Source organism: Oryctolagus cuniculus, chromosome 1 (genome assembly GCF_964237555.1).
Source record: "Oryctolagus cuniculus chromosome 1, mOryCun1.1, whole genome shotgun sequence".
In the NCBI taxonomy this organism is placed as follows: Eukaryota; Metazoa; Chordata; class Mammalia; order Lagomorpha; family Leporidae; genus Oryctolagus; species Oryctolagus cuniculus.
Window position 1 is genome coordinate 70,125,442 of NC_091432.1, and position 13,965 is coordinate 70,139,406.

General features: G+C 55.8%; 1 protein-coding gene across 32 annotated transcripts in view; it reads right to left on the reverse strand.

The window, feature by feature from the left end:
* The window catches only part of TENM4 (teneurin transmembrane protein 4), a 2,118,216-nt gene that overhangs the window by 410,698 nt on the left and 1,693,553 nt on the right, over positions 1-13,965 (reverse strand). The gene's annotated exons all lie outside the window — the stretch shown is intronic.

Consider the following 13,965-nt stretch of genomic DNA (forward strand, 5'->3'; position numbering starts at 1 on the left):
CCTCTGCCGGCTAATGGGACACCTGGGTCACTGCATCCTGGCTTCCTGGGGTCAGGCCCTCACTTTGTTCTCCTGATGATAGCCCTTAATTTGTTTTCATTAAGAAACTCTGCCAGTCACTCCATCAATCCTGCTTTTGGGGGGTCATTAACCTCAGCTGTTAACTGCACCAGGCTTGGCGGCTACGCCAACCAGGAGAGGAAGTGGGGGTAGGGGGTGAGTGGAGGGGTGGTGCTTGCTCTCCCCAGGGCGGGAAGCAGAGGACTAGGAGCTCTAGAGTGAGCTTGGCCTCTCCTGGCCAGCAGCAACCCAGATTCATCCAGCACAGAGTTTCCAGTGGCAGGCACCTTCGCATGTCACGTGTCACTGCGACACCATGGAGCTGAGACAGGCAGGGCAAAGCAGCACCGCCTCCATCTCACGGCAGGGACGCTCCCTGTTGGGAGAAAGGGAGGCACCGCAACTGAGTGCCCCCAGACTCAAAGCCCAGGCTGTCCCCTTCTCCCCCCACCAGCTGTGTGCCATGGCGATGTCCCCTCTCCCTGCTTCCTCTCCAAAGTGGAGACAGTCTGTCTACCTGCTTCACAGGGCTGTGGGGAGACTGCGTGTGTGAGTGCAGGCCAAGCACTTATCACAGGCCGAGTGTGTGGCTACTCAGCGTTGTTATTCCCATTATTATTTCATTCAGGCCCAGAGGCAGCGCCGCGCCTCGGCACCCTACTCACACTATCAGGCTGGGATGCAGTGTCCTTGTTCGGCATGACTATCTGCTCACTCAGTGGGCACCGAACACAGATTTACCAGGGACCTACTGTGTGCTTGGATCTGTGCTGGGCCACAGGGCTGCAGGGGTTGGGGTCTCGTCCTGGAAAGACAGGAAGGCACCAGTTTTGAGCAGGTGCATTCCTGCACCCACCAGCCTGTGCCATGGGCCAGTGATCCCAGGCCTCACCCTCCACACCTAGAGCACCACCTGGTCATCCGGGAGCCTGGAGAGGGAGAAGGGGATGGGGCCTTCCCAGGCAAAGTGCTGTCTGACCCCAGCTCTTGGCAGCAGAGGGGAGAGGAGAGCCATGCTGTAGCAATCACTCGGGTCACCGGGCAGGGCTGTGCTCTCTGGGAAACCTGAACCACCCTCAAAGAGAGGGCCGTAATTGGCTTAGGCTCTGTGCCTGCTCCAAGGGAGCATCACAAAACAGGATTAGCTCCTAAGAGGGCCGGGCCCCACATACAGGCCAGATGGCTGGAAACCAGCACATTTTGCCTCAGCCTCCCCTTTGCCTGATGGAGGTTGGGGGGGGGGGGCAGGAAGGAGCCTGCTGGCTTTCCTTTGCTTTCCATCCCCCTCATGCCAGAAGAGGGCATTTAAGTCAGGGCCCTGAACCTCGAAGGAAAGGGGAAGGGCCTGGAGAACGATCTAGAAAAAGCCCAGGCTTGCTCAGACCTCACAGCCTGTGGCCAGCAATCAGATTTGCATCCCCAAGGGGAGAGGCCCAGTGGCGCTGAGACACACGGTGCAGGTCCTGGACCCGCCACTCAACAGTTTACACAGCACTGCCAGTCACGCTGCCTCCACCACTCGCATCCAGGGCAGGGTGGCAGCAGGCAGGAGTGTGGGCGCTGGCTTGGCAGAGCCCACGTGAGACCTGGCTTTGTGATCCTTGGCAAACAGTGATCACACACACTTATGACAAGCACAAATGGTGGCTCCCACACTGCCGCCCTTGCCTGTAAACGGAGGATCAGAGAGGGCCATTCTTGGCCCTGACCCACAGCACTTTGCAAAGTCCCATCTCATCTCCACTCTCTCAGTCTTTTGAGCTATACCGGGAGGTGATGGAGATTAGCCCCACTCTGAGGAGGTGAGAGTGTCATGTTGGCAGGCAGGTGGAAGCTTCAAAACCATGGAGCGCTGCACAAAGACATGTGATTCCTGTCATGGCCACAAGGTGAGGCCACAAGGTGTCACCCAGCTGACAAGGAGCAGAGCTGGGGCCTGATCCTCACATTCTGATGCCTGATGTCCTCTCACTGGGCCACAGTGCTATCTGTCACACGTGCCTGTGAGAGAGGATTTACCCCATGCAGGATCCATCGGGCTGATGGCATTTAAATACTTGGCTATTTGGAAAGTACAACAATAAGCCGTTGAGGATAAATGCCAAGCCTCTAACGGGATAGGAACACAGAGGTTTGTTGGGGCACAGGGGTTTGTGAGCATGACTGATGCTCTCGCTCCCAGGCTGTGTGCAGAAGGCAGGCTGGCTGTGAAAGCACTGCCGACCTCCAGGCACTCCTGCGGCCCGCACTGCATCCCTGTGGGCAAGGACCCCCTTCCCGGGGGAGCAGCAAGACCCAGAGCAGCTCAGGATGTATCCAAACGACACAGCCAATACGGGCCACACCTGGGATTTGAACCTGATAGTTTTGAAATCATGCATAAGTTTTTTTTTTTTTCCCACAATACACATTTTCTATGAACTTTTTGAAGACCCCCTAGTATGTTTAGATTTCAATTTCCCTGCACCAATTAAATGTATCTTTCAACTCCACTTTGCACAAACCCATGGAAGTCCCTCAAACTTTCCATTCCGTGCTTGGGGGGGGGAGGGGCAATGTGTTTGGGGTTCTGGGAATCAGACCCTAGGTACCTCGAGGACACAGGTCCCTGTGTTGGCCGTGAGAATGCCAAGATGAGTCTCTCATGGACCTGTCTTGCAGGACTGCTCTGTATGATGGGGAAGCACAGCCAGAAACAGATAATCCCTCACCCCACAATCCTACAGAAGGGCTGTCTCACCCAGCCTGGGGCAGCTGATGCTTGTGAGATGCTGGGAGATGCACCGGGGAGCTGCCAGTCATTGGCGCTGCAGAGAGGGGAAGGAGTAGGCTCTCAGGCTCTGGAGTCCCCTTCCCTGGGCCAGCCTGGGTGCTGGATATGCTTTATGTGTTTCACATACAGGCCTCCATTTAGGACTGTATTCAAGCAATGAGATCTTTGGCTAGAAACAAGTTCAAACACCACTGCCTTAAGACATAGTCTCGATTTGGACTGGCCTGAAGGAGCCATTTATATAATATTGGTTTGTCAGCCTGGGATAACTTGACTCATCCATTCTTTCTGCATTCTCATTGAAGACATCTATCAAAAATGGCTAATTTATGCCTTTTACATAAATCTATTGATTATCTGTTACGAGCTAGACATCATTCTAGGTGTTGGAGATACATAAAAAATAAATCTCTCACCCTGCCTGCATTCTTCCACCCTCTGGAAGTAGCTTCTAGATATTTTTTCTAAAAAGCAAATCAGACTGCAACCGTGTCCTTGCCCAAGACCTTCAGTGGCTTCCCGTTGTCCGAGCCTTGCAACTCACAGTGTGGCTCGCAGACTTGCGGCATCAGCTTGTTCAAAATGCAGGCTCCAGCTCAGCCCCACACACTCAGAATCTCTACTGAGATTCCTAGGTAACACCTATGGCTTTGCAGTCTGAGAGGCATGGACCACAGGATGCCAGCCTGGCTCTTTGTGTGCTGATACCTATTGCTACCTATGCCATCTCATCTCCACTCTCCAGTTTCAAACAGATTACACTCATTCCCACTCTGGCCTGTGCACCTGCCCTCTCCTGGCTCCCAAGCTGTGTGCACATGCTGTTCTTCATGGGAAGCACCGTTCCCTGCATGGCTGCCAGCTATAATTCCATCTCCTTGGAAGTCAGGCCAAATCCTCCTGGAGCTCCGTGGATCCTGTCTCCTCCCACCAGGCCACCGAACTCCCTTGCTTCATCCTCTTATCATTTCTCCGGTCCAGAGTTCTGCTATCTGTTACTGAGCTCAGTGCTCTGGAATTTGCCTGTTCTTTAGGTACGTATCACTAATATAACTCAAAACACGGTGAGCTCTGGAGACAAGGGATGGGCCTTCTCCTTGTATGTTCATTCGTTGCAACAGGCCAGCCCCTATGCCTCCAGGCTCCAAAGATCCGATGGGATTCACAGGCTGCCCCAGAGCCAGGTTGCCACACAGGTGTGCGGCACTAAACACAGAATGTTACTGCTGGGGCTGGAGGCGCTGAGGGAATGCTCTTTCACCAGGCCCCCTTCTGGTCCCCCAAGGGAGAGCCTCTGGCTTCTGAGCTGAGTTCTCGGGAGAATGAGTCACAGGTGTGGACCCAGCTCTGTCCCCCCGCCCCCCGGTCACAGAGACCTCTCTCTAGCAGGCCTCTGCCTTCTCCCAAGACTAGCAGGATGCATAGCAGTGCTAGGAAATGAAATGTTCACAGCTACTCAGGCCTGCTAAGGGCCTATGCTTCCATAAGTGTAAACGGAAGGAAGAGTAGATGACCAGCACTGACCCTATGCTTCAGGGCTCAATAAATTACAAAAGTCATGCACTAATGAATAGGTCCACCAAACATTTATGGAGCTGATTTTGCACCAGGCCCCTGGGGGAGATATTTGGGCCACAAAGATGAATGACTTCTGGGTGCTGCCCTCAGCTGATGTCTATCTCCCAGGTCAAGAGTCAGGAGAACTGGGGCCCAACTCTCGTACCATGTTTCCTGGAGTAAGTTAGTCTCCCCCACCTCAGAGCCTCCTTTGCTTTATCTGCAACATGAGGATGACAGTCCCCGAGCTGTCTCACCAACGTGACACTCTCAAATGGAATCATCCATCAGAGGCACCTGGTGACTGGTGAAGCACTATACGAATTGTGTGATGGCTCCCAAGGCAGGTACTGATAGTGGCCAACTCCAGAGCCATTCTCTGGCCCCTTTCTCCAGGTTTTGTCTGGGGAACTAGCATGCTCAGCCCTGGCTAATAAATAAATCATGACGTGGTTAATGCAATCAAGACAAGCCTCCCTCCTCTTTGCCCAGAGACTCAACTTCCCAGCCTTCTTGCAGCTAATGGTAGCCAGGTGACTCGATTCTGGCCAATAGGATGAAAAGAGAGAGAGAGACTGTGAGGGCTGAGGCTGACACCACTCCTTTCCTTCCTGTCCTGGCTGCAAATGTGGCAGGAAGAGGTGAGCTCTGGTGGCCGTCTTGGGACTTGGGACCAGGAAGCAACAGGCATGAGAGCAGCAAATCACCCTGAAGGATGGTGGAGCGGACCAGCTCTCGCAGTCCGCTTCCTTCATTCCCATGGCACCTGCCCCACGCCAGGCACTACCATGCCTGGGTGACGTCTCTGGCCTCAAACCACGTACTATCTGCTGAGATGGCAAAGTTGGGGAGGTGACTACTGATCCCGAAAATAGCCATTTAGGGTCCTGTGTGGAAAGTCCCTGGGGAAGAGAATGTTCTAGACAGCATGGGAACACATAGAGGGAGGCCAAGCCAGAGTGGGGATGGGTCTGAGGAGGGGTGGGGAAAGGGGGAGGAGTTGGAACTGCGGTCCTTGGCCTCAGGGGTGCAGGTCTGACCTGCGTGGTCAGACGATGGTCCCAAGGTCAGGGATTGCCTTCTCTTCCCAGAGCCTTCGTCACCTGCATGCATGTGTACGTGTGTGCACGTGCATGCATGTGTGTGTCTATGTGTGGGTACTGAATGGAGCACATGTCGAGCCCCCATTGGTCCCTCTGAAGGAAGGAAGGGAGCTGAGGAAAGTGGAAGGGCAGACAGGTGCAGAGATGTCCTGGGGACGTACACCTGAGCCAGGGAGTGCCGGGCCGCATCTGTATCTCAGAGTCAGGCCATCTTCAGGGTCCAGGTCTGTCTACCTGATGTGGCAGCAGGCAGCCACAGGTAGCTGGTCACAGAGCGATTTGCTGATTGGCACAAACTAAAGTTAAACATCCCATTTCCAGTGGAGCCCCACATAGACAGAGGTGTGTATATTGGGCAGCGCTGGTCCAGAAGCTTGGGACAGCCAGGGAGGGGTTCACAGAGCCCTGCCTGAGAGCACAGGCCTGCACAGGACCATACACAAGCATGGGGGGATGCAGCCAGACCGCCCGGAAGGAGTGAGTGATCCCTGGATGTCCCCGCGGTGCCGATCACAGCCCAATGCCCTTCACGCCTGAGCACTCCTGCACCCGTGCACAGCCCTGTGCCAGGGCCCTGGGTGAAGCCCGTGTGACAGGTGAGGGCCCCGAGGCTCTGGAATCTCCACGGGCCTAGGCTAGGGAGCCGGCTCAGACTCCAAATGGAGGTCCGCCCACCACTGTTGCTTCTGAAGGGAAGGAGGCCAAATCCCAGTAGGGGCCGGGACACGGGGCTGCTGCCCACAAAGCGCCGAGGGGGCTGTGCTCCCTGCAGGGCAGCCCTGGGTGTCTCCCCAGCCTGCGGGGCCAGGTCACAGGGCGTGCATCCTCCTTCTCTCCAGGGCCTTCCCTCCCAGACTGGGCTGCTGCTATCGGAGCCTCCGTAAATCAGGCCCCAGTCGCCCCTGGAGACTGCAGGCCGGGGGCAGGGAGCCGGCGGGGAGTGCTTGCTGCAAGAAGACCCAGCTGCTCGGCCTCTCCCAGGGAGCCTGCAGGCGCTTCAAAGCAGGGGCCTGATTTATGAGGCCGTCAGTGGCTCCAGGCTGTCCCAGAGCAGTGCCTGCGTTGGCCCCAAGTGGTGCATTAGCTGAGGCATGGGTCAAAAGATCTGACGTGAGAGCCATCACAGGGCCAGGTCTCTTCTCTCTTTCCCTGCAACAGGGCTTGGAGTCAGCCAGCGGGCCTGGCAGGAGATGTGCCTGCATCTGGGCTCTTGGATCAGCCTGGGCACTGCAGTTTACCTGGGGGCCTGGGGAGAGGGGCTGAAGAGGCAGGGCCAGGCCACTCCTGGGAGTGGGGTCTGGGCAAAGGGCAGCCTTCGGGCCTCAGGGCAATCCCGCAGGGGGCAGGACTCTGCCCTTTCCATAGGAGGAAGTGCAAGCTCAGAGCGGGCCAGTGATGAGCAGCCGGGCAGGATTTGAAGCCAGGCCCGACACCTGCACCTCCTCTTGTCCCCTGCCTCTTTGTGCACCGCCCCCTGCTCAGCAGGCCTCTCCTCCTAACGAAGTCAGACCCTGTGTTGTGGATACGAAGCACGCATTCCCTACTCTACTCAGAGCTCCCTGCAGCCTGCCACGGAGCCCCCTAGTGAGCTCAGGGGGCCTCTCCCAGCGAGAACCCCCTCTGTGGACTTGCCTGGTCAGCCTCTGGGGAGGGAAGCCCACTCCCCAGGGCCCAGTGAAGCTGTCGGTGCCTCAGTTGTCAGCAAGGGCGCTACCAGCTGCCATGGAGAGCCCCCTGCCCAGGAGCCACCAGGCCCCTCTGCTATGCCTTGCAGTAACCTGGAAGAGGCTGACTTTATATCGGAACTGCAGAAGCTCAGGGGCATCAACAGCCCACAAGAGTCAGCAAGCAGCCGAGCGAGGGGTCAGCTTGCAACCCTGGCACTCCCCGCAACCCCGCCCCACCCTGCCAGGGCAGCACCCAGCCCCTAACCACAGGCAGCCAGGTTAACCCATGGTGGGGTCTGCACTGGGCTGCATGACTGTCATCTCCCTGTTCCTCCACCTGAGGGTGGCTTGCTTCTGGGCAACACCACACGTGGTCGAGGGAAAAACGAGAGCCCCAGCCTGGGCCTGGCTTCCAACGCTGTTGTCTTACACAGCTGTGTGACTCTCCACTAGTAACTTAACCTCTCTGCTTCTCTGCTCTTCTCCACCATGGGGATGCTGCCTCCCTGCCCCAGGGAGTCCCTGTGAGAAGGGCCATTGGCAGCCTCACCCTGGGGCGCATGCTCTCTGTCCCCACAGCCCACGTGGACCTGATGCTGGCTCCACAGTTGTGACTCAGCGGGGAGGGGCATGCAGATGATGTGCCTACCGAGTGCCGGGTAAAACTGCTCACGCCCCCGGTGGAGGGGAGACTGTCACACGGAGCTCATCAGCTGAGGCCCCTGGGGGGTCCCCCTCTGCCCACACCCTCACCTGAGGGGACCCATCCAAACCAGGAAAGCCCCATTCTCTCCTTCCCCTGTGGTGCTCAGACCTCCCCGTGGTGTGCCATGTGAGGACAGACCCAGCCAAACTCACGGCCCCACAGCCCAGGGAAGTCACCTGGCCAACTCCTGGTGTTCCTCAGAACATTCTGGCAACAAGAAGCTGTGGCGTCAGCCACTTCTACAAAATTTCCCAGGACAGCCCAGTCTCTAAGGGAACACTCTGCTCCTTTCTCATATATGCAAATCTTTTTTTTGGAAGGCCGATTCCTGTGCAGGCGGGCATACACAGGTTCTCTGTACGTGGTCCTAAGGATGTTTAAAGCAAGGTCCTACATGTGACCAAGTAAGATCTCAAGGACAAATCTAAGCAATCACAGATACAAGAGGGAGTTCAAAAAGTCCTCAGAAAATGCAATGAAAACATGAGTTTATGGGATGCAAAATTATTCTGAAAATCACACATATGAAGGGTCTTTCAAAAGTTCATGCATATTGGGGGAAAATAATTCACCAAAATAAACTAAGCCTTGGATTCCGTTTTTCCATGAACTTGTAAAAAGCTGGCCTTCTTTAGTAAGTGCAAAGTAAAACAGAATGGCTCTGTTCACTATCTCACAGAGTCCTTTAGAAGACTCCGCTCTCCCCACGGTACAGACGAGGAAGCAGAGGTGGGGGCGGGGTGCTGCTAGCCATGGTGGGGCCAGCCTTGGAGCGAAGGCTGCAGACCCTGCGGCCCAGGAGTCGCTCCCCTGAGCAGTGCCGCCGCCTCCAGCTGCAGGCCCTGCTTGTCCTGGCTGTGTTTGCTTTGCTGTGGCCAAGTGAGGTTCACAAAGGAGGATCTGTTGTCACCGCTGGAGTCTGTGACCCTGCAGGGTCAGGAGAGGACCCGACGTTGCCCGTGCACTTCTGACACGAGTCACCCGCTGACTGTCCAGGGCAGCACAGCCCCTGCCAGCTGCCCCCTCACTCTCCGGGCCCAAGGCCCCCCGGGGAAAGCCAGCCTCAAAGCCCAGTGGGGCTTCCTTCCTCTAGTACAAGCGTTTGCAAAGTGAAATTCCCCACATTCTCACCACACACAAAGCAAGGCTGGGCCCTCTTCAAAATATGTCAAAGGAATATCTTCTCCTTCTAGAAATTTCTGGAAAAAAAAAACCTGAACACCATCATTTGGCCCCACAAGCTATGAACAGAAACGTCAACGCACACCGCGGCATCTCCAGGCAGGCACAAACAGCGGATGTGGGAATCTGCGTGCACCCCTTTGGCGAGGTGGGGATGAAGTGGATGTTAGTCCTCATCCATAAGCTCCTCACTGGGCTTGCATTCACACTGAGCTTTCTTTCTGAAAACCAGACTACGAAGCAGACTAGACGCCTGGAGAAATGCACCCCACCTGGACTGGAACGCCAGGCACCAGACCGACAGACTCACAGATAGACACGCTGCAAGCGTGCAGCCCAGGAGAAGTCCAGCCAGCCACAGAAGGGCTGGGCCTGGGGACAGGAAGGGAAGTGACCCCCTACAGCCAGAGGTGGCAGCAGTGACTAGGTGCCCAGGGAAAGGCCGACGGCCTCCCACCTCACAGAATCCTCCGGCCCCGGGTTCCGCTGCCCAGGCCCCTGTGTCTGCCGCCTTCAGAGGCCCCCTTGGTAAGTCCCCCAAGTCACCACTGCCCCATCTCCCAGCTCCGAGAGAATCCTGTGGTCCTAGTCCCAGGGTCAGCACCTGGGGAGATGAGTGACCTTCTCTGCCCTTCATTTTTCTCATCTGTGCAGGAAGGAGGGAAGGGGTGACTTGACTCAATGAGTTGACACACATGACAGGCATGGCTTTGCAAACAGCTCTGTCAATATGGATGCACAGCCTGCCTCCTGGTGACATCACATGGGGACAGTCTGAACTTGTCATTAGGACATTAGAGCCTTCCCTCCTCCTGTCTGAGCAGCCCCATCCCTCAGTCATTCCCAGGGCTGATTCTATGCTGCTTGTCCCTAAATGAATTTGACCTTGAACCCTCTCCCACCTTCCCCTTTAATTTTTCCAGCAGAGCTTCCCAGGGGTTGTTTAGGAAAGTCCTGGCCTCGAGCTCTTCATAAGCCGAGACGTCATGTGCGCATATGCTGGAGTCCTTTTTGCCATGCTCATGCCAAACCCAACTGCCAATGGCCTCTGTAGCTTCTGAGCCACCTGGATGAGAACAGAGCCCCCAGCGGGCTCTTGCCAACCTGCACCTTCCGGTCTGCCTAATGAGCACTGGGACTGCACCCCTAGTGGGCACCCTGGAGCCTGCGATGCCTGCCCAGCTTTCTGGTCCCCATGCACGTGTGCAGCCACGTGCTGCCCCAAACAGGGGGACATGCTGTTCATGGCGGTTTGGTCGCAGCAGAGGGCTGCCCGGCTGAACACTTCCTAGCCCTTTCAGGGGGCTCCCTGCTCATCCTCCCCCCTTCCCTGAGCTCCAGTTTCCTTGTCTGCAAAATGGGGTAAGTATGTGAATCTCATAGGGTCTCTGTGGGCATCAAAGGACATAGTAAGTCTGACCTACTGAGAACAGGGTCTTGCGCACAGTAAGCAATTTATTGTGCCTTTCCCAGCCTTCCCCGGCCCCGCCCCCTCCTGCACACCACTGCCATCTAGTGGCAGAGCCTGCTGACTACAGGCATGAGGACCCAAGGCTCCAGGCCCTTCCTGTGCCCGCCCACCTCATTTCCGGCACTGCAGTCTGTCCTGTAAGCCATGTCAGCCAGGATTTCCCTGTTTCCCAAGCAGTTTTCTGTTAGCCTCACCCCACCTTTTGAAAGGAATGTACAGTCTAATGTCAGAGGGAGGATCAAAGCCAGTTGTGGGGCAGGGATCTCACCCACCTAGATCATCAGTGGGTAGAAGTCAGGGAATTTGTAGCACTCGCCACCACCCCATCCCCTGTGCCTGAGACACTGGGTGCTCAGAGAGTGTGTGCAGAAGCACTGAGGGTGCTAGGAGCTCCAGGCTCTGCAGTCCGTCTGTGGTTCGGAAGTCTACGTGGTAAAGGGACTTGCTCCAGGTGACAGGCAGCAAGGCCCCTCCCAAACACTTAGCATGGCGTCCCTAACCTTGCACGCCCCAGATCTGGAAAAGGAGACTGCCTGGGTTCTCTGTCCCTGTCCTCCAGTCCCCCACCCACCCACAGGAACGGCCACGCCACACAGAACAGGGCCAGGAGCATAGAAGGGGGCACAAGGGGCATGCAGGCTGGGCCCCGGGGGAAGGCTGCAAACAGCCCAGGGCTAGGAAGACAGGCAAGAAACACAACTGCCGGAGCCCCTGGGCTGGGTGTCACAGGGCTTCTATGGCAGCCTCTTGTTCTGCTGCTTCCGTGAGCTGGTGGAGCCCCAAGACTTTGCATTATTCTGGAAGGCTCAGACATTCGTTACACTCTTCATGCTACAGGAAAACCTTTCATAATAAATATTTCAAGAGAGAGCGAGCGAGCGCATGAATGAGCAAGAGAGGGAGAGAGAGAGGAGAAGCTGGTTCTGGAACCGCAGAGAGGGGACAGAGCCAAGGCAGTCTTGAAGACGGTTTGCTGTGGACTCAGCATGGGGGATACACCTGCTGCTTGGGCCCTCCCACAATCCAGAGCTGCATGCAGGGTCAGAGCTTCCCAAAGCCTGTGCTGGCTTTGCTGTGATCAGCGGAAGCTGACTTTGCGGAAGAGCCGGCTCCTGGAGGCTCCTGCCTTCCTCTGGGTGCCTTGGGTTAGGAGGACAACCGGTACGCTTTGCTTCACCTACCTCTCATGGCCGGTGCAGGGATTGAATGGGGACACAACACAGATGAGGTGCTCTGTACAGCAGGAAACACGGCGTACCACGCCTATTACCCTGGCTGCTCCTGGCAGTAAAAACTGTCCTTGCACAATACACACAGAGCCCTCAAGATGCAAGGCCTTTGTGTTGTGAGTGGGAATAACTTCCAGCCAAGGTTTTCTGGGACGGACTCGAGTTTTCTCAGAACTTTCCAGACCAAGCAGGTGGGAAGAACACTTAGCAACTATCTTCTCGTTGCAAAAGATTGATGGTGAGAGGCTGTCTGGTGCCGTGGCTAGGAACCCGACTCTGGGGCCAGATTGTGTGGGTTCGAATCCCAGCCACGCTGCCTTCTGGCATGGGCAAAGTTGTGACTCTGGGCCAGTTACCCAGCCTCCCAAGCCTCAGTTCCCTTATGCCTAAAATGGGCAAAATACTCACAGCTACACCAGAGAGGTCCTCTGAGGATTCAATGAGTGAGTACGCGAACGGCTTGGAAGAAAGCCTGGTACGAGTCAACTGCATATGCGGTGATGAATATTAGTGCAGGATAAATATTGTGCTAATAGAAGAACTGGGCATCAACAGCCATGTGCAAGTGGAAAGGTGCCGGGTTGCACTTGGGAGAACTTCCTGGCAAGGTGTGTGGTACAATCCTGGAAGTGAGGGCTCTCTGGGGAGCACTCCTGGGCCAATATGGGCAGGTGAGATGGGAACCTTCCCTGCAAAGCTGAGGCTCCAACTTCCACATCCCTCCTCTCCTCAAACACAAGCATACAACCCTGGCTCCTGGAGAAGGCAGCAGTGAGCTGGCACAGCCTTGCCCCTGCCTCCAAGGGTTCCGAGACCCAGCAGGCCAGTGTGCACTGCCTTTGTGGCCAGCTAGCCATGTACGGCAGCTAAGCACTGGCAATGTGGCTAGTCTCACCGAGAAGCTAAGTGGTTCACGTAGGCACACTCCGGACTATTTACAAAGTGATTTGATTTTAATTCATTTACAACAGTACCTCTGGCTATCCTACTGGACGTGATAGTCCTAAGTGTAGCCACGTCACTTCAAGTCTCTCTGAGACTCCTGTCCCTTTAGTGTGCACCTGGAGCCCAGCACAGTCAGCAGGTGAGGGGAGCTCTGTGTGCCCACCCTGCCCTGCAGCCATGCGTCCTGGCTCACTGTTCCCTAAAGGTGGCGCCTGTGCCTCTGCCCCTCTGTGCCCACCCCTCTCCCGCCTTGTGTGCCTGGCAACTCTCTGGGACGCTTTCCCAGGCGTTGCCCTCCAACGTCAGCAGGGTCAGGGTCTGGATTCTGCTGCCTCTGGGACTTTTCTGCCCCCTGCCATTATTTTTTTTCTCAGCAGGGTTGTACTTGACTGGCTCCTGGGCTGTCTTCCTTTCTCCTTGCTCCCTGAGAGCTGTCCACGACCATACTGGAAGAAGGTCCCTTCTGGTGCTGGATGGTGCACAGAGACCTGTGGGACCCAGTTTGTTCTGGACCCCCACAACGTTCCCCCTGGGGGAGGAAGCCCTGACCACCACCATGGCCCTTTCACTTCCCAAGGCTGGTCCTCTAAGCGTCACTCATGCACATTCCTATGTCTCATGGGTGCTGAGATGCCAGCTACTGGGAGACGCACCCCCGATTCAGTACTAGTCTCTTTGAGAATAGAAAACACACACAGCAAGGTTTTACGTGTATACACTGGGTGTTAAGGCTCTTTCTGCTTTCAGAAATGTCAAGATGTAGAGACAAAATTGTGTCCAATAGGGAACGCGAGGTAAACCTTGGGTTTCCCCTCTGGAGAACCCCTCCAAGGTGGGCACCTGAGGGCAGCGTGCTCAGCTCCTCGCCCCTCTCCCAGGCTTAGGTCAAGTGCTCTCTGCCCGGGCCTGGCAACAGGTGGGTTCCAACATGTCCCATGGGTTTTTTTCTTCCCTGATGGATTTTCAAGTGGACAAAACAGATACCTGATAACAGAAACGGCACATCATTGTGGTCCATAACTCTTAGTGGCCTTCTGTGCCACGCCCACAGAAGTCAGTGTCACCACCCCTGCTGGCTCCGTTTTTCTCTGATGAGCCATCTCCTCTTCTGGCACTTATCAGCATTTAAAATGAAGTGTCTAATGATCCATTCTCTCTCTGTCTTTTCTCAACAAGGTTGCAAGCTGCTCAAAGATGTTGTCTGGTACTAGTCAAGCAGGTGTGTGTGTGTGTGTGTGTGTGTGCGTGCGCGCGCGCAAGAGAGAAAGAGAA